This window comes from Ciconia boyciana, chromosome 2, assembly GCF_034638445.1.
Source record: "Ciconia boyciana chromosome 2, ASM3463844v1, whole genome shotgun sequence".
NCBI lineage: Eukaryota > Metazoa > Chordata > Aves > Ciconiiformes > Ciconiidae > Ciconia > Ciconia boyciana.
The window spans coordinates 66,049,684-66,073,494 of NC_132935.1; the positions used below are offsets into that span (position 1 = coordinate 66,049,684).

Below are 23,811 nucleotides of genomic sequence, written 5' to 3' on the forward strand. Positions count from 1 at the left end.
AAATCATTAACATAAAACAAGACTGTTCTCTTACTCTGTTATTATTTACCTTGACTGACAGGGAGCACTTCTTCATCCTTCCAGCCAGGTATTTCAAGCCTTTATATACAACCACCCCACAATCTACAGGTTAACTTGTTTGTATCTGTGAACTAGCAGTACTCCATAGACACAAAGTTATATTTATTAATCTCAGCATTTTAAAAATAATTAGTGGATATAGCAGAAGTAAAACAGTGCAATATACATGCTGCCACTCCTGATCACCTGAGACTCGATTCTGGTCCCACTGAAATGGGGGAAAACTTCAGTTTCTCCACAAGAAAGCCTTTATTTTCACAGTTTCTTCATATTTTTTTAAAATCAACATTACTTCAAATGTAGCATCTGATATACTGAAGAAGAAGCGTGATGCTCACAGGAAATACTGTCATGACTGACCGACTTAAAATTACAAAAATACACGCTCGCATCCTTCCCAAGACAAATCGTGCAGCGATTTTCACAAAGTCCCCACGAGCATAGGAAGAAACGAAAACTGCAGCCTTCATTATCGCCACAGCCCACCACGCACACACACGGAGTTATTTTTAACACTGCCAAACCCTCCACAGAAACCGCAGAGCCGGAGCACAGCCGGGGGCAGGCACCACAGGTAGGGCAGCTTCAAGCCAAGCCGGTGAGAGAGGAGGAGGTGGCGGGCCTCGGCGGCAGGGACCCCGGGGAGGCGCTGACAGGAGCCGGGGCGGGAAGCCTCAGAGCGGCACCTCGCAGCCGCCGCCCGCGGGCCGGTCACAGCCCGGTCCCCGCCACCGGGCGCACTTCACGTTTTCCTCACAGAAACATCAAGGGACTCCCTGGCCAGAGCCGGTGCGTGCCCGGGCGGGGGGGCTGGCAGCCGGTGGGATGGCGGCGGGGGCAGCATCTGCCCCGCTCCTCAGCTCCCCGCCAGCGCCTCTCGCGCAGCTTTGCCCCGTGAGGTAAAAAAAAAGAAGAAAGAAAGAAAGAAAGAAATTAAAAAAGGAGAAGTTGACCGTTTGTGTTTAAAACTCCGGACACGGCCACGATGTGAAACCGGAAGGCCACGGTACCGACTTCGGGCCTCCCGCTGCCGGCCGGGACGCGCCAAGGCTGTGCACGTCCCCTCTCCCGCCCCCCGCCGGGTTACGAAACGCACCGGCACAGGCGCCGCCGCCGTCTCCCCGCGCCCCTCACCCTCCCGCGGCGGCGAGGAAACACCTCCGTGGGGCAGGGCCGGGCCGGGCGGCTGCCCCCGCGGGGGGCGGCGGTGCCCTGCCCTGCCCTCCCCGGCCGACTGTGGCTCGGGCCGCCCCGAGCGCGGCTCGCCCTGCCGCAAGTACCTGTCCGGGAGGCGGAATCAAGGAGAGGAGGGAGCCCAGGGGCCACCTACCGCTGCCCGCCCGTTCCGGCGCCACCTGCTCCAGGTGCCCCGCAGCGCCGCCCGCCCTCCGCCGAGCCCCCTCGGGCCGCCCCGCCGAGGAGGAGGGACGCGGGGCACGCACGGCGAAGAGGAAGAGAAGCAAGTCGAAGCGCTACCCGCCCGCCCCGGGTGAACCGCTCGCTCTACCGCCTCCTTCCCCGGAGCACAACAACAAACACGGCGGAGCCCGGCGTGCGGGGCGGGCACGGCCCCAGAGCCGGCGGCGGTGGGGGGACCCCGCCAGGCCCCCGCCCTGCCCCGTTCCCCTCCCCACACGGCTCCCCTCCGCGAAGCCGCCCGGAGAGAAGGAAAAAAAACCCCACAAAATACTAAAAAAAGAAAGGAGTAAATCACAACGCACCCGGCGTGTCCTCCTGGGCTGTGGCGCTCTGGGGGCTGCATGCAGCGGGGGCAGCCGAGGTGCGAGGGGCAGCCCGCCACCCCCCGCGCCACCCACCGAGAGAGGAGGCGGCGGCGAGGTGCGGGGAGAGACAGGGCTGGAGCCAGCAGGAGAGACGGAGAAACCTCCGCTCCGCTCCGCGCCGCGCTCCAAAGCGCGCCTGGCTCTCTCCCTCCGCCGCACAACCGCGCTTCCTCCGCCCGCCGGCGAGCGAGGAGCTCCCCCTGCTCGGTGTCAGCGCTTTGCGGTTTGTTCCCTTGCTTTTCCCTGCCCCCGACCCTCCCTTGAAAGCAGGGCGGGCCGCCGCGGCGGCGGCCCCCGGTACCTGCGCGGAAGGTGCGCCCCGGCGGCTGCAGCGCCGCCCGGCAGCCGCTCGCCGCCGCCCGCCCCTCGGCAGCCGCGCCGCCTGCAACCAGGAAGAAGCAGCGGGCGAGGACGCCCGCCGTGCCCCGCACCCCGCCGGCGGAGGCGGGCAGGACAGGGAGCCCCGAGGGCGAAGGAGGAAGGGGAGCCCGTTACCCTGCGCCGGGCGGGCATCGCTCTCCCGCCGGGTAAGGGAGGCGAGTGGGCTCGGCCCACTGGGAGCTGGATTTGGCCACTGCTCCGGCCAGGCAAGCGGTGGCAACCTGCCTGCCCGGTCCGGCCGCTTGCTGCCCTTCTCGGGCCTGACAGGCCGGTAACTCGTCCCCATAACTTGGCCTTAGAGGATTTTAATAAACCTGACTCCTGGGGAAAAAAAGCTACCTGCAATTTTAGACTGAAAGTCATGCACCCGCAACAGACACCTGAGTAACTCAGGCTTTGCCTGGTCTGAGCCTGAGTCCCCGGGCATAACTCACCGTTTCAATGGGAAGCGCACGCTATCTATGAGATGGGCTTCCTGCAGCCTCATGACTCGGTGTCACGTTAAGCGTGAGGCACAGAGCAAACTTTGGCCGCCTTCGTGGGAAGAAGTTTCACGGCATGAACCCCGAGGGTGGGGCTGTTTGGGGTTTAGAGGGAAGAGAAACTGCCTGTTGCATTTCATCTGGCTTTTGGGGGGGCAGTTTGCTTTTATGAATACTTTGGACAAATAATACTTGTTTCCATCCTGTGCAAAAATGCAAAAGTAGGAAGTAAATTTATAGGTAGTTGCTTTTTTTTAAGAAGTCGCTTTATTTGGAAGGTTCATTGGTGATCACTGTATTTATTTGTTGAACCTGTCAAGTGCATCATGTTTAAACCTCAACAGATGGAGAGTTATTAAGTCAGCTACCCACTAATTCCTCAATACCTAAATCTGTTTTGGCTTGCTATTCCTCTTTGAAGATGGAGGAGGTTTTAGAAAAATATTTTGGGACAGATTATAAACTGTATGTTCTTATGGATAAACAGTTATTTGGATAAATATTTCCATTGTATGAAAGGAACATCCTACCAGTAATTCCTTACAGCGCGAAGTGAGAAGTTTGCAATGTGAGTCTTTATTGTAAGTATGAAGACTACCATACAGCATGCTAAAACCTGAAGATAAAACGCTGGAGTGCAAGTTAAAAGAGATCACAGAAGGAAGGATTACAGAGGAAAAGAATAGATAGAGTATCCCCAGTATGAGCAATTCCAAGTCTGGGAATTTTATATTAAGAATGCAGACAATACAGTTTTGAATCACTCTCTTTCTTCAGTTTCCTTCACTGGCAAAAAAATACCACTTTCTTTTCTTGGAAATTTGAGGAGCACGTTAAATGAGTTCGGTAGTTAAGCTTTATGCATATTTTTGCTTTTAAATGGTAACTTTGTTAAAAAGCGTGACAAAAAGAAACCAATATTTGTCAATTTAGAAGACAACACTCCATTTCAGTCTTCAGGTGGTCATCTCTGCCTTTTTTGCATAAAAGCTCAGTGTAAAATTAGATCTAAAATCTTCTTTGAACACACTCTCAGAAGGCAGATGAATAAATCACAGCAAAGAGACTAGAACCCCAATCTTGCATACATGCATATTACATGTAGCTTTGAGCAAGAATTATTATCCTGCAGGCAGTGGGTCATGTATTTATACATGTGAACCTTTCTTTGCATACAGATGTGCATACACAAATTACACATTTTGTATATATAAAAATACCTCTGTGTGTGCGTCTACATACAGTTATGCATGGTTACGCTGGTGAGGCCTAAAGGTGTATACAGGTGTGAGGAGAGTCACAATTCCAGAATGTGGATTGTCATACAGTATGTAGAAAAAAAATTTGGAAAAATTATTGCCCTTGTACGGCTGTGTTACATGGCAGAGCTGCATCAGCTCTCTCTTAACGTGTTGAACATCTCCCTGCTTTTCAGTTTGTAGCTTCCCTTATTGTTCCAGGGTTTTTGTATGTAGGCAGATGTCAGTTTGCTCATTTACATATACCCATAAAAATTAAACTTCTGTAAAAACACTAGAATCACTGCACAGCATTGGTAGCTAGAAATGTAGACATTCTGACTTGTCCTTTATAATTCTACTGCTAATGAATGCCAGCTCCTGGAAACCCTTCATACAGAAAGTAAGCGTGTATGTTCAGCAGCAAGGCTTATGCGTCCCGGTCTACAAAGCCACTATCGTTTCTTCTTCTGTTTGCTTCCTGTTGCATGGAGAAAATAAAAATGTCATCTTCTTTTTTAAATATTCCCCGCACACTATTTCACCCCTGCTCTTGGGCCACTGTAAAGAGCTCTACCTGAATAAACAACAGTACGAAAACAAGTGACACAGGGAAATGAATCTTGATTTTTCTTTAATTAACTGCCCAGTAAAAATTGCTTGAGTCAAGTATAAAGTGTTCCTTTATGCAAATCAGAGAAAGGGAATGGAAGGAAAGCAGAATTTGCACAATATTTCATATGTACTTTTGTACTAGAATTGGCCATTCACTATTCCCAATGAGAAACAATTGACCTGGTTGGCCAATAGGTTACACTTATTAGGGAAACTATAGTTTGGGTGTGAAAGCCTCATAGTGGGTAACCAGACCAATGTCATATAAACTCAAGGAATGATGTAATTAAAATTCACAGGATGCTGTAGAATTAAAGTGAAAGAACAGCTATTCACTTTCAAGAACTGAAAATGGCAAATGGCAGAATGCTGTAATGAGGAACCATCACTGAGACAGTGGTGATTGCTGATGCAAGATTAATGATATCAAGCCCTACATGCAGAGGAAACATAATCTAGACCCAATTATGAACTCATTTGAAATTTTTCATGAATGGACTTTCAGTGAACTCCAGATGATAATACTTTCATTTAAGTCTTAAAATCAAGTCTTAATTATAAAGACTTATGAGGTTGCTGTGTTTCATAAAACCTTGTATTATGTATGAGTCCTTGCAGATAACAACACAATGCTTACAGTACTTTTACAAGCAGAATCAGAACAAGTTCTTGATACTTTTTTTCCAAGAAGACTCCGATACAAGAGCATCATCTCAGCAAGTGCTTGTTGGAGTAATCTCAGACTGTGTACCTAGGCAAACAGAACACCATTATCTGCAGATGCTGAGATCTATCACAAACTGGGAGCTTTGATGAACCCCAAAGTTAGCCTCGGTGGCTGAGAATTTTCTCATGGTGCCTAAAGTCTTTAGGTCATGGTGCCTAAAGTCTAGAAGATCTTTGCCAAATATTTAGAAAAATTGTTCAAAATATGTCCTTCTTCAGCAAATACCTGTGAAAAGGGCAGTGAAAAAGCCACTGTTTCTGAAGCCTTTAAGTCTTAAAAAAATTGCATTTTTATTTTCTAAATGAACCTTGAGAATCGAGGAGGTGTTCTGCAGCCACAAGGGGACAGACCCTCTTCAGAAATCTAGTCAGAACTCAGTTTCTTACTACCCATGGGTATCAAGGCATATGACCTCATTGTAAATATGCATTGGAAAGAAAATCTTTCTCCTGGTAAATTAGTATTCCCTACTGGATGAAGACAGCAGTGGATGGGTGACATATTGATAGTCCTTGCAAATAATATGTTATATCCTTGCCTGAATGAGAATTGTTTACAGAAATACTGGCATTTAAAGATCTGAGTGTTATTACATTTTAGGATCAAATGGATCAAACAAGAGGTTTTGTTCAAATTGTTTACCTAAATATTTTCTCTTCAAATTCTAAAGCATTTTTCAAGAGATGAGCATTATTTTTATGACACCACCAATGTCCTGTTTGCCAAAAAAGATCAAAAAGCTTGGTAACAGGTGGTTGTAGCAGCACAGGACTGTGAAGATGAACGTAGCAGACTTTCAAACTTGTTTTCTCCATTTCGTAGTTTTTTGTCTCTGTCTAATCGTTGCCTCTGACAACCCAGTTTTCTGTGAAACTGATTATTTCACAGGATATTTCAAATGGATGTCATGCACTGCTGCAATATTGGTCAAAGAAGTCCTATGGTGAAAGGAGTTTTTACTCTTCTGTTTCTTCTAACATGAACATTCCAGCTAATGGAAAAGTTAGTCAAAAATGTTTGATGTGTTTGAGTGCTATTAAGCACATTATGACGTTTCTGTTTTTCACTAGCAGTTAATCAGCAAACATGCCTGATGTGTGCGGTTAATTTACAAATGATTGAACAGAAAACAAGCCCGTGTATAAATTCCTTTTCGCTTACACAAATTAAAGTGCCTGTTTTCTCACTATTACTTAGAGATGCAGGCACACACATATACCTACATATGATACATGTATACCCCTTTTTTCTTAAGCCACAATAGTGTGTGGTAAAGGCTTCTGTGGGCAGACAGAAAGCTAAGTTGAAGAGGGCCAGAAATGGATATATCCAGGGCTTTACCTACTTTGAACCTCTGTTCTTCTCATTTTCCCCTTTCCACTTATTACACCCTGACTCTTACATTGTATGTTCTTCAGAACTGGGACTTCTCTTTGGGATGACCAGCACAACACTTCCTCTATTTCAGTATAAATGCTTTTAAAATAGCAGTCCTCGCTCAGCTCAGCGTCAGAGGAAGTTCTGCCTGTCTGTGTCTCCATTTGCAATATCCATTTTCTCAATCCAACACCTGCAGTGCATTGAAGTGCCGGTTTGTTTCTAATGCCAGTTTATGGGAGCCATTTGGAGAAATCAGCTTTATTCCAGAGATGTGAAAGCTCTAACTGCCTACCACACTGAACTTGGAAACAAATGTTAAATGCAGGGCTGTCCAGTTGGAAGTCCTTTTATGTTTCCCCATGAAAAAAGAGGAAGAATGCTTTTGCTCAGTTTTAAAAAAGAAGATTTACAACTCCCCAAGTGAAAGTTTCCAAAAAGGGTAATTGGAAAAAAACAGGTTTAGAACATAAAAATTGATTTAGTGTATTTACCAATAAGAATGATTGCCTGGCACCCACAATGAAATAACTTGTTTATTATTCTTTACATAATCATAAGATTCTGACATTTCAAATTACAAATTCATTTTTATAAGGGAAATAAAAAAGATGTATTAAAATATGGGATATAAGATAATGACAATATTATTTTTTTTGTTACAGTGTAATTCTTGAAATGAAAATCTGCAAAGGCTAAGATTTGTACTACATGCAATTTGTGATCACCTAGCTCTTGAATTCACTGCGCTTTGAAACTAAATCACAGAATGCAGATTAAATATGGTATGTCTTTACAGGAGAATCTAATGTGTTCTCAGACCACTTTTACACCAAGTAAAACATGTTCTTTAAATCTGAAACATGATAGCCATTATTACATTTCCTCCTATTGCTAAAGAGAGAAGAAGCTGTAGTCACTGTGTGGGCAGACATCTACAAAGCTCTGCTTTATTGCTATTCAACGCATTTCCAACGAGAGGAAGTCAACCAGTCTCACACATAAAACATACTCCAGAATGCCTGAATACAGCTGCGGCAGTATCAGCATAGAAAAAACAGCAAACATTTCTAATAACTGAACTGGGGCCTTCCCCTTCTCACTGTTTCCTCTTGTACTACAAAAACAATCACATTTTGCAGCTGTGCTTCAGTTTCGTAGGATAGGAAATCATGCCATTTTTCTGGTTTGCTATTGCATAGTCTAGAGGAATTTGAAAACAACAAGCGGTTTTCAGTATAAATCTATGCAAAGTGCACAGTTATAGGGCATGTACTTGCTTGCACTGCATTCTCTTTTTCCCCACTGGGAAGTACTTTTCTCTGTCATACATGGTGGTGTGTTAACCACTATCTTATCTTTTCTTTCAGTCGGAGCAGATTAAATAGCTAGTGCAATGTAAATAAGAAGGAATTCTATCAACTCTGCTTACAATGCTTGTTAATAAAGTGCACCTAACTTTGTTCTGCTACTGGCTTTAGCTAGAGTTGTCAATGTGTAACATTCCCTTCCCCGAAAGTTTACATTTGCAAAGTGTTTTAAGTTAGCAAATTGAAGGTGAGCAACAAAAGGAAATTATTTGCACCTGTAAAGTTTGTTTTTAAAAAGACAGGTAGAATACTCTTGCAGGGTGTTGCATCACTACAATGAAACAGGTCCAGAAAGCATGGGTGTCAGGAGCATTTTTAAAGATAAGCATGGTAGTATCTTAATTTGTGCCAGAGAATGTCTTTTCCTAGTGATTACATCTGACCAACAGGTATATATTGACTTATGCTATGGGATAAGCAAATAGTCAAGTAGAAAGAGAGAGGCTTTCAGTAGCAGTTCATTTGTTTACAGTGCGCACTGTACTGCATTGCTTAATATTAGAGGTTTACCCCAAATTCAGGGAGGGTGGATAGAGGATGATTCAAACCTCAATCAGAAAGTGCTTCAGGTTTATACACTGAATAAATTTAACCATACTAAAAGGCTGCTATTTGGACTGACTATGAAAAAGACTGTGAAAATAAGAACAATGGAGAAGTCTGAATTATTAAAAGAGATACAATATTCAGTAATCACTGTAAATACAGCTCTGATCTTGTCTTCATGAACAATGATAGATTGAATAGCATTGTGTTCAATTCCCTTCTTATTATTTCTATGATTATTTCCACACATCAGTCTCCGGGAGACCTTCTTTACAGTCACAATGCAACAAGACTCAACTTTGAAAAGCCACAGCCTCCAAACATTCAGATGATACAGGACTATCCTGGAAGTTTCAAAGGGGCTTGAGCAGGTTAATTGCGATCTTGTCTCCACAGCCAATACTGAAAAGTTCACCTCAGATCAGCTCTGGATTTGACTATGCCAAGCTTTCAATTTCTTGGCCAAAACAAATACAAGGTATGATAGGACGATGCTACTGGATATTCATTTCAATGTGGGTGGTAGATCTAAATTCTAAATACTAACAACCCACGTGGATTTTTAGATGTACATTGCAAAACCTAAGTTTGCTTGTTTGTTTTCACATGGAGAAAGCAACTTTCTGCACAGTCCTAGTATAAGAAATAGCTCAAACAATGTTTTGGAGGTGGTAGGGAAGGGCATACCCCAAATAGTTTTCCCAAATAACTGAAATTTGGTGAAACTGTAAGTGGCCAAAGCTGAGTCTTCCAATGGGTGTTGACCACCTAGCAATACTTCCAGGTGTCTCTGTGATCTTTTCTGTTGCTAATTATTAGGTATTTCACAATGTATTTGATACAAGTGTCTTGTAAACATTATATGCAATCTAGAAACAGGAGTAAATTAATCCAGCTGTTTCCCAAAATACACTACTGTGTAGATTTTAGGAGATTCTCAGATCTCTGTCATAATGAAAACAATACAGCTTCTTTGTATTTAGTTGTTTTAAATATTAAAGCTGCGTCTTGAAGGAAAAAGAATAGGCAGCTCAGAGATAGCAATAGTCTACCACATTCCTGGTAAGTTTTTCCATTCCTGATAAGCTTGAGTTACTAGTATGAAACTTCATTTTCATTAACAGAGTTACACTGAAAAAAATTAATAAACAGGAAATTAAAAAGTAGATTAACTATGATAAGAGGAGGTACACTTATAAAAGAGAAGATATATAACAAAAGAAGAGAAGGAAAATATAACAGATTTTTTAAAAAAACATAATTCAGAGAGAACTCAGGCTTGAGTAGATAGCAGAAGATGGAGGACTTGATGTCTATTCCATGGAATGAAGATTTGCTTGAGCATAATTTTCAATGAAATTAATTCATAGCTCAGACTTCGCTGATTCTGTAGGAGAAATAATTAATTTCCAATGATTAATTGGATTTATCTGTCAGATGAGATGTATCTGTTACCAATTATTGACAAATATGCAAAATAATTTAAAAATTCACTTGTTACTAGCTAGTTTTACTGCCTATTTAAAGAATACCTCAATATTATGAGACTCATGAATGGTTATGACTTGGTCAAGCAAAGAGTAATTACATTTATTGGCATTTATTACATTTACTGTTTCAAGGAAGAAATCCTAAACTTTTCTATACTGCAAATTGAGCAAGAGGAAGAGCTATGCTTATGAAGGTTCACTTTTGTCATAATTCTGTTAATGAGGTGTTTTGCTTCTACATACAAGCTACTACCATTCATACATGTCCAGTACTTCATGTAATAGTCATTGGCACAAGTATATAAATAGGGAATTTTGAGAGTAGGAGCCTAAAATGAGCTCTCTAGTCCATATTAAAACACCTGTATAAATGACCTGATTTGTAGTAGCAGTGCACTCCAGTAACAGCCAGTGTGATATCAGTGGGAATTACTGAATGCTTAGTGATTAAAGGAATATCTGGGACTCGGATGCATTTCAACAAGGACATACCCTACGTTTGTCTGTTTGGATTCCTTCCTGTTTAATATGAGCTCGATAAAAAGGATGCCCATAAAATGGTTGGAAGATGCCATCTGAGAAAGGATGCAAGTAATCTGATAGGACAAGATGAAAATTAAAATCTTTAAGAAATTAAACTCTAAACCTTTCCTAGGTAATGCCTTTAGGAAAGGGAAAATAAAGGTATTAATATAAATGGGGAATAGGCAGCAGTAGTGTAGGAAATGTCTGGGGTTTACAAGTATACCATGAACTTCATTAAACTGAGCTTGGGGGAGCGAACCTGTAAATCTTACAGTGTATAGAAGATTGTTATAAGCAGGACAAATAAGGGCAGAAAGAAGGTAGTTTCATTTGTAGCAAAGGTGTTTAGAGATGGGGAACACTAACTAAAAGCATCAGGTGAAGTACCAGAACGAACTCCTATGGCCTCAGACATGTTCTGTCTGCAACAGTGCGTGGGTACAATTGATGATCTCTCATGGGGTTGCTTCTTCATGCCCCTGTAGTTCTCAGACTCTGACATCTGCACTGCTGATGGCATGCATACCATACAAGTCACACACGTGTGATCTTTTTGGTAGTCCAAAATATCCTGATGAGGACTAATCAAGAGGCATGAAGATGCTCACTGAGGTGAGGAATGCAACCACGGTGCCAGACCGCAACTGATGTTACTTACAGCTGTGCAGTTTCATGGAGGCAACGTCAAATGGCCCAAATAGCTGGCAAAGTTTTTCATAAGATCAAATATTGGGAAGAAATCTTTTTGTTAAATTTCTTTTCCGAGTCCAGGGTAGGTGTTTAGTGATGCTAGGTGAAAGCACTATTTGTCAGACTAAGTATTTCGTTTCTACCATTTTTTCCTGACTAGAACCAATTTTTGAAGGAGATTTGTTTTCTTAAAGTTGGTAATCAAAATTACTCGAAAGCTAAATATTGGGAGAAAAATATTGTGTACAGTTATGCTATCTCTGCTTCAATACTACTTGTAGCTAAACCAAGGATGTTTGTTTGTGCATGTAAATGATTGCCACTAAGCAGAGGGGTGACAGCAATGTTGAAGAGGCAAAACTAGCTACTTAAATATTGCATAAACGACTGGCTATGTACTGTCTTTGGTTAGTGGGATGAAGCATGCAGTGTTCAATGTTTTAGAATAATGCCCTTTTTCTAAAATGAAGAAAATGCAAAGTATACTCCATTGTTGTACAGCTCACAGCTGTGGAAAGACTGAAATCTGATGCATCACCAAGAGAGATGATGTAAACTGGAAACTTGACATTTCAAGGGAAAAAAAGTACTTAAAATGGAAAACAGAAAAAAATGCTAGTTACTTGTCTGCACAAAGCTGAATTTCCAAGAAGAAGAAAAAAAAACAAAGCAAAGGGAAACCAAACAGATCAATGTGGTTTTGTGAACACTTTTAAAACTTACTGTCAGCACCTCCATTGAGGAACAGCCAAATTCAATGAGTCAATGAGTTTAGAGTTAAAGTGAACATATTCAAAAACTGTGGCACATTTTAAAAATTTCATAAAAATAGTCAAATCTTAAACTTTCAGCCCAGAGCATTCAGTTCTGTGTACACATTCACAAAAGTCTTTATGAATTAATAAAACCTGTGAAGGCCAACACTTATAGGTTGTAATAATATAGTGATAGATATAAATTATTGGAAAAATGAATCACAGCTGACCAGCTGCTAGTGGCTGAAACTACCCCAGTAAAAATGCCAGTGTGAGAAGTTTTTTGTAGACCAGGCTTATCTGTGGTTCAGCCTTAGCCCAAGGAAGTATTCATCTGAAAAAAGCTATTTCAGTCATCCCTGTTATGCTAACACTACATATTTTGTCTTCAGATTACCTTGTCTAATGTTTCCTTCACATGTCATAAACCATTGTGTGTCTTTCATTAAATTTCAGGTTTGGTACAGTAGTGATGGTAGGCCATGGCTAGGTTTCTCTTCCACAATTTTCCATCGAGCTCATTGAAAACCCGAAGAAATTCAAAAAGTCCTTAGAAGTTAACAAAATAACGATCATTTTTATAGATACATTTTAAACAATATTCAAATTAATAAAAGCAATGAGAAACTGCTAAAATAATTTTAAAATAGCCCTTTTAAGATGATAAGCAAAAAAATATTTTATTCACTACACTTGGAAATCAACATGATTCACTGTTCTATTTTGAACTTTGTTCAAAGATAAATTTTGTGAAAGTATTACTGTAAATTATCATGTACTGGAGCCTCCAGCCTGTCCAGAATAGCAGAAGATAGTTGTATTTTTTTATTAGTAATATAGCTGGTGCATAATTTTTACATCAAGTGTCAGCATCTCACAGCATGAGAAAATGATGAATTCAGAAAAGACATATTACAGAGTGAAGAATATTAAAGTATTCTACTGTAGAAAGACTATTAAGGGAAAATGTGATTTTGATGACAGTAATGACCCATCAATCCAAGTTAAATCAGGTACATATTTAATACCACAAGACCCTTAGACTGAACATCTCTTTACATTACAATGTATAGTTTTACAGGTGACATACATCTCACCCCCATTACCAAAATCTCTTGCAATTAAAATTCTCTGAGTTGAACTTCACCAAAATGAAGGTAGGTGTATAGTATGAAGTGGGAAGGTCTGAAGCCAGTTATTTGCTTATTGAGTCTATAACCCACTAAAGCTGACACAAATCCTTAGAGGGGAAGGTAGAGATGACATTGTGAGATTATCTGCACCCTCAATTCTCCCTGTAAACATCTGCAGAGCTATCTCATTATCCTCCTTCCAGTTGCTTTAATACCTTCAATTGCAATAATGCATATGTTAAAAAAAAAAAAAAAAAGAAAAGCAAAAGCCACTCACCCCCACCCTCAATAAAAAGCACCCACCCACAGCATGAGCATGACTGTGGTTAAGCTCTTGGTGTACTGAGATAACTGCCAGGCAAGCTGACCAATAGTATTTGTGACCGATAGTATTTGCCTCTTTATACTCCTTCCCATCTGCCTGTGTCCATCTGCTGTCTTGTCTATTATTTAAAGTCTTTGTAGTAGTCACCATCTTTTACTTTCATGTTGGAAACAGCATTTAGAACAAAAAGGCCTTGGGTTCACTGTGACATTAATAAACATTATTACAGCTAGTACACTTTTATTATAGCGGTTTTGTTTTTTTTTTTCTTTTGACTACAACAGTTTCTCATGCTGTGGGATTGTAGTTCATGAAGATCTTTGAAGAATTCTGTACTACCTACATTTTTAATGAAAATGCCTACCTCCTGCTGGTTTGGCACAAACTAAGGGCTCCAATACAATCTAATTTACAGCCAGATGGGGAAAAAAATCTGTTTTAACAATGAGCAAACATATTTAGTTCATGGCTATTAGTTAGCTCCTGTTTTTCCCATCAAATGGGATAGAAATTACTTAAATCGCTGTTTGCAAATCTTATGCACGTCTTTAAAAACTGTCAATAAATGTAAGAAGTAATATATTTCTAGAATAAGTTTCCACACTTGCTTTGTTGAAACTAAACTGCAAAAACTAAATGATCCGCTTCAGGATCAGGCCTCTTTTGCTGATCCTGAAGGCTGAACAAGCCAAGCAGAATGTCCCCAGCCTGACTGGAAACCTGGTGCTTTTCTGTGCTTGTACTGAGTGCTGTGAGTGGCACCGAAAAGCATCCCACTTATTCTGTGGAAAGCATCTCTGAGTGTGTCTGTGGGGGACATGCTTTCGATGGGTGTTCCACTTGCAAAGAACAGCTTGCTGAATGTCATCTTGCACTTAGATTCACTGAAGCTGCCTATTCAAAGCAGCATGCGACTGTGATCCTTAACTCTAAATCTGGACTGATGTAATCAGTCTCTCAAGTTAATGAGCAGATCTACATTGATTTTTAATGTCAGCTTAATCAGACCCTAAGTTCTTCAGGGAAAGGAATTGAATTTTTGTGATGTGTGGCATCCAGCCTGCTGTCAGAGACTAATTCAGGATGCTAACAGTAGTTACAAAAAAAGCTGGAAACCATTTTATTAAGTAGAGAAAAGAGTATTTTAATGATAACCTCTGTCATAAGGCCGCTGTTCAAGTGAAATATTAGGTTAAAATAATACATATCAAGCATCAACTAATATTTATGGATACCTTACATGTCTCTCACTCAGCACTGTCTATTAATGAAGTCTTCTGTTTCTTCAATAACAGAATAATACTTACCAATTTCCATTCTCTGTTATTTCCCTTGCAAAGTACTAAATTTGGAAGAAAATTATTTTTGTGTTGTCAATTTCTCGCTCTCTGTATCCATGTCTTAAATATTAGATCACAAAGATAAATAAGTCTGCTTTATCCAGTAATAATACTGAGAATTAGTGACACGGTGCATCATTATTACATGCCCGAACTTGGAAAAAAATCAGTTTAGGATTGGATCTGCAACTTCTTAATGCGGTATGGAGGATTTTTTTTTTACAAACACACCTATTAAAAAACAATGACATTAGTTGCAAAATTATTTACTATATAAGGTGTCAGGATAGGTGGATTTGCCTTTTGTACCATCATCTGTTTTATCAAGAGCCTTTCACACATGTGGAGGTACTGCTCAAGAGAGGTGCTGAGCTAATAGGTCTATAAAAGTGACACTGTCTGTCTGGATGATTAGAAAACTGTCTAATATAGATGCACTGCCACCTGCCTTTTTCCACAGAAACTGCCATAGTGATTCCATTTCAAGGCTATCTGTGAATTAAGTCCTCAGCTTGCATGGCACAATTCAATGTCTAGCTTCTGCTGAGACTGATAATTAACTTTTCAGTTACCATAACAGCCTTCAGATTGAACTACTCTGGAAAGAGATAAAAATAGTGGATGTTACACTTCTCTGGGGCAAGAGATAGAAGATTTTCTTTTCATTTGATATCTTCTGAGATTTTTTTAATTTGACAAAAAATGTAATTTACCTTTTGCTCTTGAAAATTAGTCTAATTGACAAAAAACTCCAGCTATTTTCCTTCATTTTTCCTACCATTAAATGAAGAGAAAAAGGCTGTCATTGGGAAATAAATGCGGATGATTTGGGAAAGGATAATGTGATGATCATGACACCTCACACAAAGTTCCTACACAACTATGAGCACCTGATGTGCCCATTAGCTATTTTGATGCAGGAGATCAGTTTTATCTATTATGAAACTATTTTCCCTCCTCCAGATCCATTAAATTGTTAAATTTGATCTCTGTACAGAATAAGATTAAAAGTTAGCAGTAGAATTGTGTAAATATTGCCAATGCTTTCTGAGTGTGTTCAATAAAGTTAAAAACAAAACAAAACAAAACACATTAATTTTTCCATATTTCTCTCCATTTTTATATTGAGTTCCCATGAAGAAAAAGACATCATTGGTTGAGGTTTCCTGTCATAAGTGTTTGGGACAAGTATCTCAAGGAGTCAAGAAAGCTAAAGTGGAACGCTTATACAGTTGCTCACTTTTGAGGTAGCATGTGTATTAGATGAGAGACCTTTCAGGGTAGTGAAATAGTGAAGAGAGCTCTCTAAGCCTTGTCAGAGCTCTGGCACAGAGACAATTAACAAACCTAGCCATTGATCAAACTTCTCTCTTGTCATTACTGGGAAGTAATGCATATACAGTGGATTGCCCAGCAGTGACAAGAGAAAATTAAAATTTGCATTCAGCCACTTAACACTGTCAGGAGCTTAATTCTTCTAGGAATTATATTTCAGGTACAGGACATACATTCCCAAAAAAGCAAAGACTGTCTAGAAGACAGCATCTTCTGGAACTCCCTAAACCTTTCAGGGCTGAAACAGCCATAGGAATTTTAACTTTTGGAGGATGGAAAGAAGGCGCAGGATGTGAGAAGCAGATCTACAAGATTTCTGTCTACCTTTACTCATGAAAGATATTTAAACACACGCTTACAACAGCTCCAGTGGGATTCAGTCACATGTTCTAAGCTGGATATCAATGGTGTTTTTGGAAGAATCAAGGTCAATAAGCATATATAGTCAATTAGTGATGGCACAGTGACTGGTTCTTCTGGCTCATCAAAAAGCTTAAATTTTGAGATGCTACTGACTAGGTAGAAGAATCCCTTTGCAATGAAGTCAGTTTAGCTTAGTAAATTTAAACAAAAACTGAAAAAAGTATGAACGCTACTTGATGAGTTTAACCTCACTTTCTGTTCATCAAAGTCCCTGGTATCAATTATTCCTTCAGCTACGCCTCACTTTTTCCTATCTTAAGCTGTTTTTCAACAATATCAGTATCACTTCAGAGAAAACCTGCCATTTCAAAATCTGAAATACAAGACTGAATTACCTCCACCCAATGTGTTTTTGATGGTAGTCAGTCTGTCTAGTCTTCAAAATGCAACTTTTTACAAAGTTTTCAATATTTTTATTTAACTTGATCAGAAGTCACTGCATTATTATAATTTTTAAAAGTACAACTCTCCCAATGTAGTCATGTTCTTAGGATAATAAAGCTATAAATGTAATTTTTTTAAAACTTAAGATCATTAGTATGTTCAATTGAAAGCTTTGGAGTAGGAGGCTGGAGATCAGTCACCAAAATTCATTTGTCAGTCCAGGCAGGACTCAGCCAATAATGAGATGCAGGAAAGCACCTAAGTATAAGTATCTTTGATTATAGTTTTAATATACAGATTGATGTAGAATACAAAGCGCGGTGAAAGCTACATTCCACACGGAAACACGGCAAGCAGCCGTTAAAGAGAGGAGGAAAGAATTTTACTCACTGAAGGGAAGTATTGTCTACTAGCTAGTTATATATAGGCGGCAACCCCTTGGCTAACAAAGCAATATATACATATTGAAGGAGGGGAAACAATTCTGGTGTTCATTAAGAAGAATGGCCTGATTATCTCCTGCATAAGCATGGATTAACATGAGTTTTGGAGCAAAAGAATAGGTCTGTCTGGATGTCCTTGAAGGACTGAAGGGGAGGAGAGCTAACACTCTATCAAAGGGTAGGAAGAGAGCAAGTGGACATGTAAGCATACCTGAAGGTTTCCCTGTTGGAAACTAAAAGAAGTTGTAATGGGCAAGATTTCAGGTGGAAGCTACTGAGCAGAGGCAATCTGAGAAAGGAGGCAAAGACCCAAGCCCCAAATGATAACTTCTCAAAATGGACGTAGTATTACATGAATAAGGGAGAAAGACTTTTCTTACATAACCTTGCTTTAAGTACACTAGGCAAGGTTTTCTTTCACTTCTGCATCTTTTTTGTAATGATTTGTAACTGTGCTGGTTTGGGATGTTGTGAATAAATGCTTGTATTTGCATTCTACCATAACTGAGCTTGAGTGGGATTTAATGTAACTGGAAGAGCACGACATTGCTCACCTAAAAAAATCTATATACTGGGTTACCTCAATAAAACCTGCCTCCTTAGTACATACTCCTATACTCAGAGAGTAACAGAACAGGCTACATTTCAGTCACACCAGTCAGATGGAGGGTTCACACCACAGACACCAGGAGAGAGTCATGGTTAAATGTGAGGCTTGCAGGGAAAATGTCACAGTATCATTATTGATTTCCACTTCATTAAAGGCTGAAAAAATATTTTAAAAAATAGAACAAAGCCACATGCTCCACAAGCTGCTCAGTGACTTTGGAGTGAAAACTATATAGGAGCTAAGGCATAAACATTTTATGAACCAGTAAGCCTACAATATTGTCTTCCAATGCAGCAGGCTTTTTCCAAAAGCTTTAAAATGCATTGCTCTTGCTTCCCCCAGGGGTTTTCTCCTTTTTGAACAGTGGAATGATATGAATTCCAAAAGCAGGAGATTTTGTAAAGGGAGGAGAGAAGAAGATGTTTCATTCAAAACCAAAATGGGAAAATCACTGTATTTAGCTGACATTTAGACTCCATATTTATCTGTATTATGACAGTCCTTAATCTGGAATTGCTCTTCCATCCTCTTACTCTGCCTTTACATCTGTACCTCTCTGAAAGTGTAGGCTTTAGTGTAGGTCTCTGATGCTCAGAAACAAAAAGAAAAGGCTTTTTCTTTAACACTTCTATGCTCCACAATAATTTATAAAAACAAAGTAATTGTTATTTAAGTGAGTGTTTTGTCTCCAAGTACATATTGGTTATTATATTTTTAATTATTGCTATTACAACATTGCTTGCAAGATCCTGCCAAGATTATATTTGCCTGTCGTAACAGCAGAATCAAAAAACACAGTAATGGCCACTGTGCTGAAGAAAAACTAGCCTAGGTGGACAAGCCAAATTAAGAGACAAATAGATGCAAAGACGGGTGAAATTGCTTGCTTAAATCTGCAAAGTTTGTCTGTGACAGTGGCTGCAGAAAACCTGGATCTTACTGGAACAAAACTGTCAGATCTAACAGTCTATCAAGCTTTGAAAAAGTTTGGTCACATATCTGAAATCCACACTTAATCTCACCCAAATTTCACAAATCAAAGTCCTACACAAAAGCTATCTGGGGAAAAATTAAAGCCATGAAACAACCCACGTTCATCTGTTTTATTTGTTTTATTAAACTGCTTCTCCATTCCTCACTAGTTCCCTTCAGCCTAGTGATATCTGTCCCCAGATCTTGAAAAACTGTAATATTCTGTACAGAAATGAGCTTACAGAATGAGATAGAATCATCTGTGAGTCTCTGTAAGCAAATTGTCCCTGAGGGACATGGTCAGTGGTGAAGAGAAAGCATCATGCCTTACATAATCGCTAAGTGTTGTTTGATGCCTCAAATCAGGAGGAAGGCACCGTGGCACACTGGCTAAAGGGTAATAAGAAGCTGGAGCAAATCTGCGTGGGTAGGGAACACGAGTCATTCTTCATAAATATAGAAAAATTAACCAAGACAATTGGTACATTTCCCACATATCATCTGAAGCTACATCATTTCAAACATCCAGTTCTGAGGTAGAAATCCCTACACAGTGTTTAGCATACGGCACATATGGCTGAGTACTTTGTGTGGACAAAGCAGATAGTGAAATCAAACAAGGTTTCAAAAAATTGTTTCCCCACTTAATTTTGAATGCTATGCAGTGGGGATAGAGCAAAGGGATAGAATTTGAATGGGATAGAGCAAAGACGCATTTCACCAAAAAGCAGTCAAAACCTAGCATCGTTGTCTTAGTATGTGGCTTGCACATCTACGAAGATGGAAGAGTACAAGGCATGGAGCTGCCATCAATAATAGAACAGCTCCCTCCATTCTTTACACTTTATGAACTGGAAAATACAATATCCTGCATTCCTGCATGCTTGTTATGTGAGGAACTCTAGTTTCCTCGTGGAGAGCAGTTATTGAGAAATGTGATGGAATTTCTTTCTTAAACGTCCAATACTGCTGTTAGAAGAGTGGGGGAAAGGTAAAGAAATAAATGACAGACAAGATCCATTACAGGTTTTGTTTTTAAAAAGAAATTTACCCCACATAAATTGCATGCTGTCTCTACTGTCTGGCACGCAACACCTGCTTTCAGTCTTCAAAGCAGATCAACAGGAAAAAAAAAATGTATTGTAGGCAAATCATAATTAGGTGGTTATGCATAATCCTAATCTTTTTTATTATTATTATTTCTATAGTCAAAATACTACTATCATTGCATCTGGTGGCATCCAGCTGTGGCAGGTTACCAAAGCTCTAGCCAAACCTTCTGGACAAGATTTGGGAACAAGTTGTCACTCTGACACTTTCACTTTAGGAAGCTTTTCTATTATGTTGTTTTGAAGGATGTGATGACTACGCTCAGAGTCACGATCTGCTCTGGTAACTTAAGACTTCCTCTTAGATGTGTGATAACAAGTTCAGCCTTCTCCACTCTCAGGAGACTAGCTAGCAGTGAAATATTGGAAATCCAAAAATTCACCTCATTAATCAAACTAAAATTAATATAACATATGCATATAATGGAGCATGGAAGAGGCAGAGATGAAGAATGCTCACCCTGTCTCAATCATTCACACTTTTGTGCTGTTGCCTGTAACATGGTGCGACTGGTACACAAGCAAGCACGGACAATCTTAAAGAAGACTACTTGTGCCAACAGAAATGTGCCAAATCTCTTATTGTGTGGAAACCCACCCATGATTTAACATATCCCTTTCACCCCAAGATAGGGTTCTTCTAGAAACAGGTTATTCTGCAAAATTAAAAGAGATAATATTATTCTACCACATGCCACAGGTCCCACCTTCCTCTCAGTCCTCTGCAACTGTTGCTTGGCAGCGTGTGTGCCCATCTCTTCACCAGGGTTATCTGTTGTTGAACATCTCCAGCAAGGCAAATAGTTTCTTGGTCTTGTTTACACCCATACTCTTTTCCTCTTGGTTGGGAAGAAGCTGAAACAATACATGTGTTCTTACCAGCAATGTCATGGCCCGATGCCATGAGGCACCACTAACCTGCCTGTCCCTGCCCGGCTTCCTGGGACTCCCCCCACCCTGCCCAGGGCCCAGGACCCCATGTCAGCCCCCCGAGACCATCAGCCCCTGCCCCAGCAACGCCGCAGCATGGCTGGTCTCCAGCTCCCCACAGCCCTGCTCTGCCTGGCCATGGGCCCCCTGAGCTGGGCCCACCCAGAGGCCCATGTCCCATCCCAGCCTCGTCCCCTCCCCAGGGAGGTGCCCGCTGCCCGGGGCTGGGGCTGCCCCCGTGTCCCCCGGCTCCCTGCTCCTGGCTGGGGGCTGGGATGGGCCCTGGCTGCCAGGCCCTGCCCTGATGGGCCCCATGGGGACCCCCACTGCTCCCGGTCCCCAGGGAGCTCCAGGCCACCGCAGCACCCTGACAACCAGTAGGAAGGAAATAAATAGGCTACTGAGGAAAAATACCGTGAGAACTGGAGCTGCTCTTGCTGAACAGAGGGATGGGTATGTATCTCCTGAGGCTCTTGGTCCGACATAGACACAGAAAATGGGTCAGTACAAAACTCAGTTCTTCCCATCTGGAATATATCCACAACAATTTAGACTTCTAGTTTATTCCTGTCTGTTTTCTACACCAAGGGCCTTGCTTGCTTGTGATACTCCGAAATGTTGAAGGGGAAGGATGGAGAGAAAACACTGATGGTAATGGATAGCAGGTAAAGAAAGGACCCTGAGTGATACACCACAGCAGAAAATGTTCTGCCCCTCCTGCCTCAAACAAGAAAAGCAAAATCCCTTCCACGTGCAAGGAATTAAGTGATGCTAAGGTGAACACCATCCAGGCCCACCATCTGTCCTTTCCTTGGATAAAAGAGTATTACTCAGCAGAGGACATTTAATTCTTCCTCTAATATTTTTTCATTAACCAAGCATACTCCTGGTTCTCATTAATTATATATGTCCCAAAATACTTACCGATATTGCAGTCACTCCGGGATGAGCAATATGAGAACAGAATATTAACAACTGTGTCATAAGCGGCTCTTGCCGAAGTACATTTAAATTAATGGATCTAAGAAATGATTTCTTTTCTAATGAGAACCAATAAACATGAGATTTAATTTTAGCAACATCTGAAAAGGCGTAACAGACTGTCAGTGGTTTCAAAGCCTAAACAGCAGTTTGAGCAGTTACTCTCTAAGGTGAACAAAAAATGTATGGGAAAAAATCTTAAAAACAGTTAAACTAAGTATTTTACAAGCATACTACAGGTAAAACTGATAAAAGATTCTTGTCTTGGGATTACCAATTAAAATACACTTAAAGTGATCCTAGAGAAAATGAACCAAGTGAATGTATGGAAAAATATAATGCCTTTGCCTGGAAGAACTTATGATCTAAATAGATAATAGAAAGACAAGAAATGTGTGATACAAGCAAGCAAACAAAAACAAGTGAAAGGCAACTGTATTTACCATATTCTGTGGACTCCAATCATTCATTATCCAGCCGAAAAGTTAAACCCTGTGCATTAAAATAGTATTTAACAACAGTGGAAACATGGAAATGGAAAGCTTGGGCAAGAGGGAGCAACGTCAGTGGCACTCAACAGAAGTTGAATGAGAATGGCTGAATGCAGCAAAGCCTCTAGCTAGCTTCTAATACCCTTTCTTGTTCCTTTAGCTTGCACCTGTAATTTGACCCCTCAAAAATGACTGAATGTACAATAAATACCAGAAAATAAACTTAGCACTTAGGAGTATGCTGGATCAGCTACCATCACCTCTATACTACTGTATTTTCTGTTACCCACCTCCAAATATTTCAGTGGAGGATGCAAACATTTTTACAATACAATGCAAATCTTTACAAAAAGGTGGGATAGCCCATCTTGATGAAGGTCTTGTTCCAACCCTGATAATTACCTGACATAGTAGTTTAGGTGCACCAGGCTCTAAATGTGGTAGTTTTTAACAGCCACATAACTCCTCTGTCCTTGCTGCCTGTAAAACAATCCTTTTCTGAATCCAAAATTGAAACCCAATCTTCAGTACACACAAGCTTTATCATCTGTGAGAAAGTCTCACAGTTAAAAAAATGGCATCTTTGTGCATATCAATTTTTAAGGTTTTGAAAATCAGTAATGAAAACCCAAATGTTTTTGTCCAGCTACAGAGCCAAGAGCTACAAAATTTTCTATCTTCTTTACTTATCAAGAGTTAAAGGGCCACAGAAAATGGTACTGAGCCTTTCCTCAACAAAGACAGTCATTATAAATTGAATACTTCAATTTTTCAGTATTTTCAGTAGCTACACTACTACAATAATATGGGACATAATTCTGTCTGAGTTTCACCTCCAGTTTTGCACTGAGGTAACTAGAGCCATGCCAATAATATAGTGATAAACAGATATGAGTAATTTTCTCAGAAGGTCTATAAGCTATTAATGTTGATACTTAACAATGGAAAATCATATTCAAATTTGTGAGTATGAACAGTCTTCTAATGGAACAAATTCTGACTAAATCTCAAAGAACTGTCATATGAGATATTGCAGCTAGAACACAGCCTGAAATCAGATCCAGAGATCCTGGTTGTCATTTTCTAGTACATTAATTAATACATTGATCTTTCCTTCTGAACTTGTAATGAGGCCCAGCTTCCTCCGCCCACGCGGAGGGAGAATCTTTAATATGACTTAATCACTAACAGAAGTGTGAGTCAGTACATTCATTATTCTTAATGTCAGTCATTTCCCCAGAGCAGGAAACTAAGAGAACCGTAACAAAAAGGAG

General features: G+C 40.6%; 1 protein-coding gene across 1 annotated transcript in view; it reads right to left on the bottom strand.

Moving 5' to 3' along the window:
* Positions 1-2,146, bottom strand: part of MBP (myelin basic protein) — a 117,606-nt gene extending 115,460 nt beyond the window's left edge. Inside the window, exon 1 of the mRNA XM_072852850.1 lies at positions 1,803-2,146. The gene's annotated coding sequence lies outside the window, so the exon portion shown is untranslated. The remainder of the gene's footprint in view (positions 1-1,802) is intronic.
* Between the last annotated feature and the right edge of the window lie 21,665 nt (positions 2,147-23,811).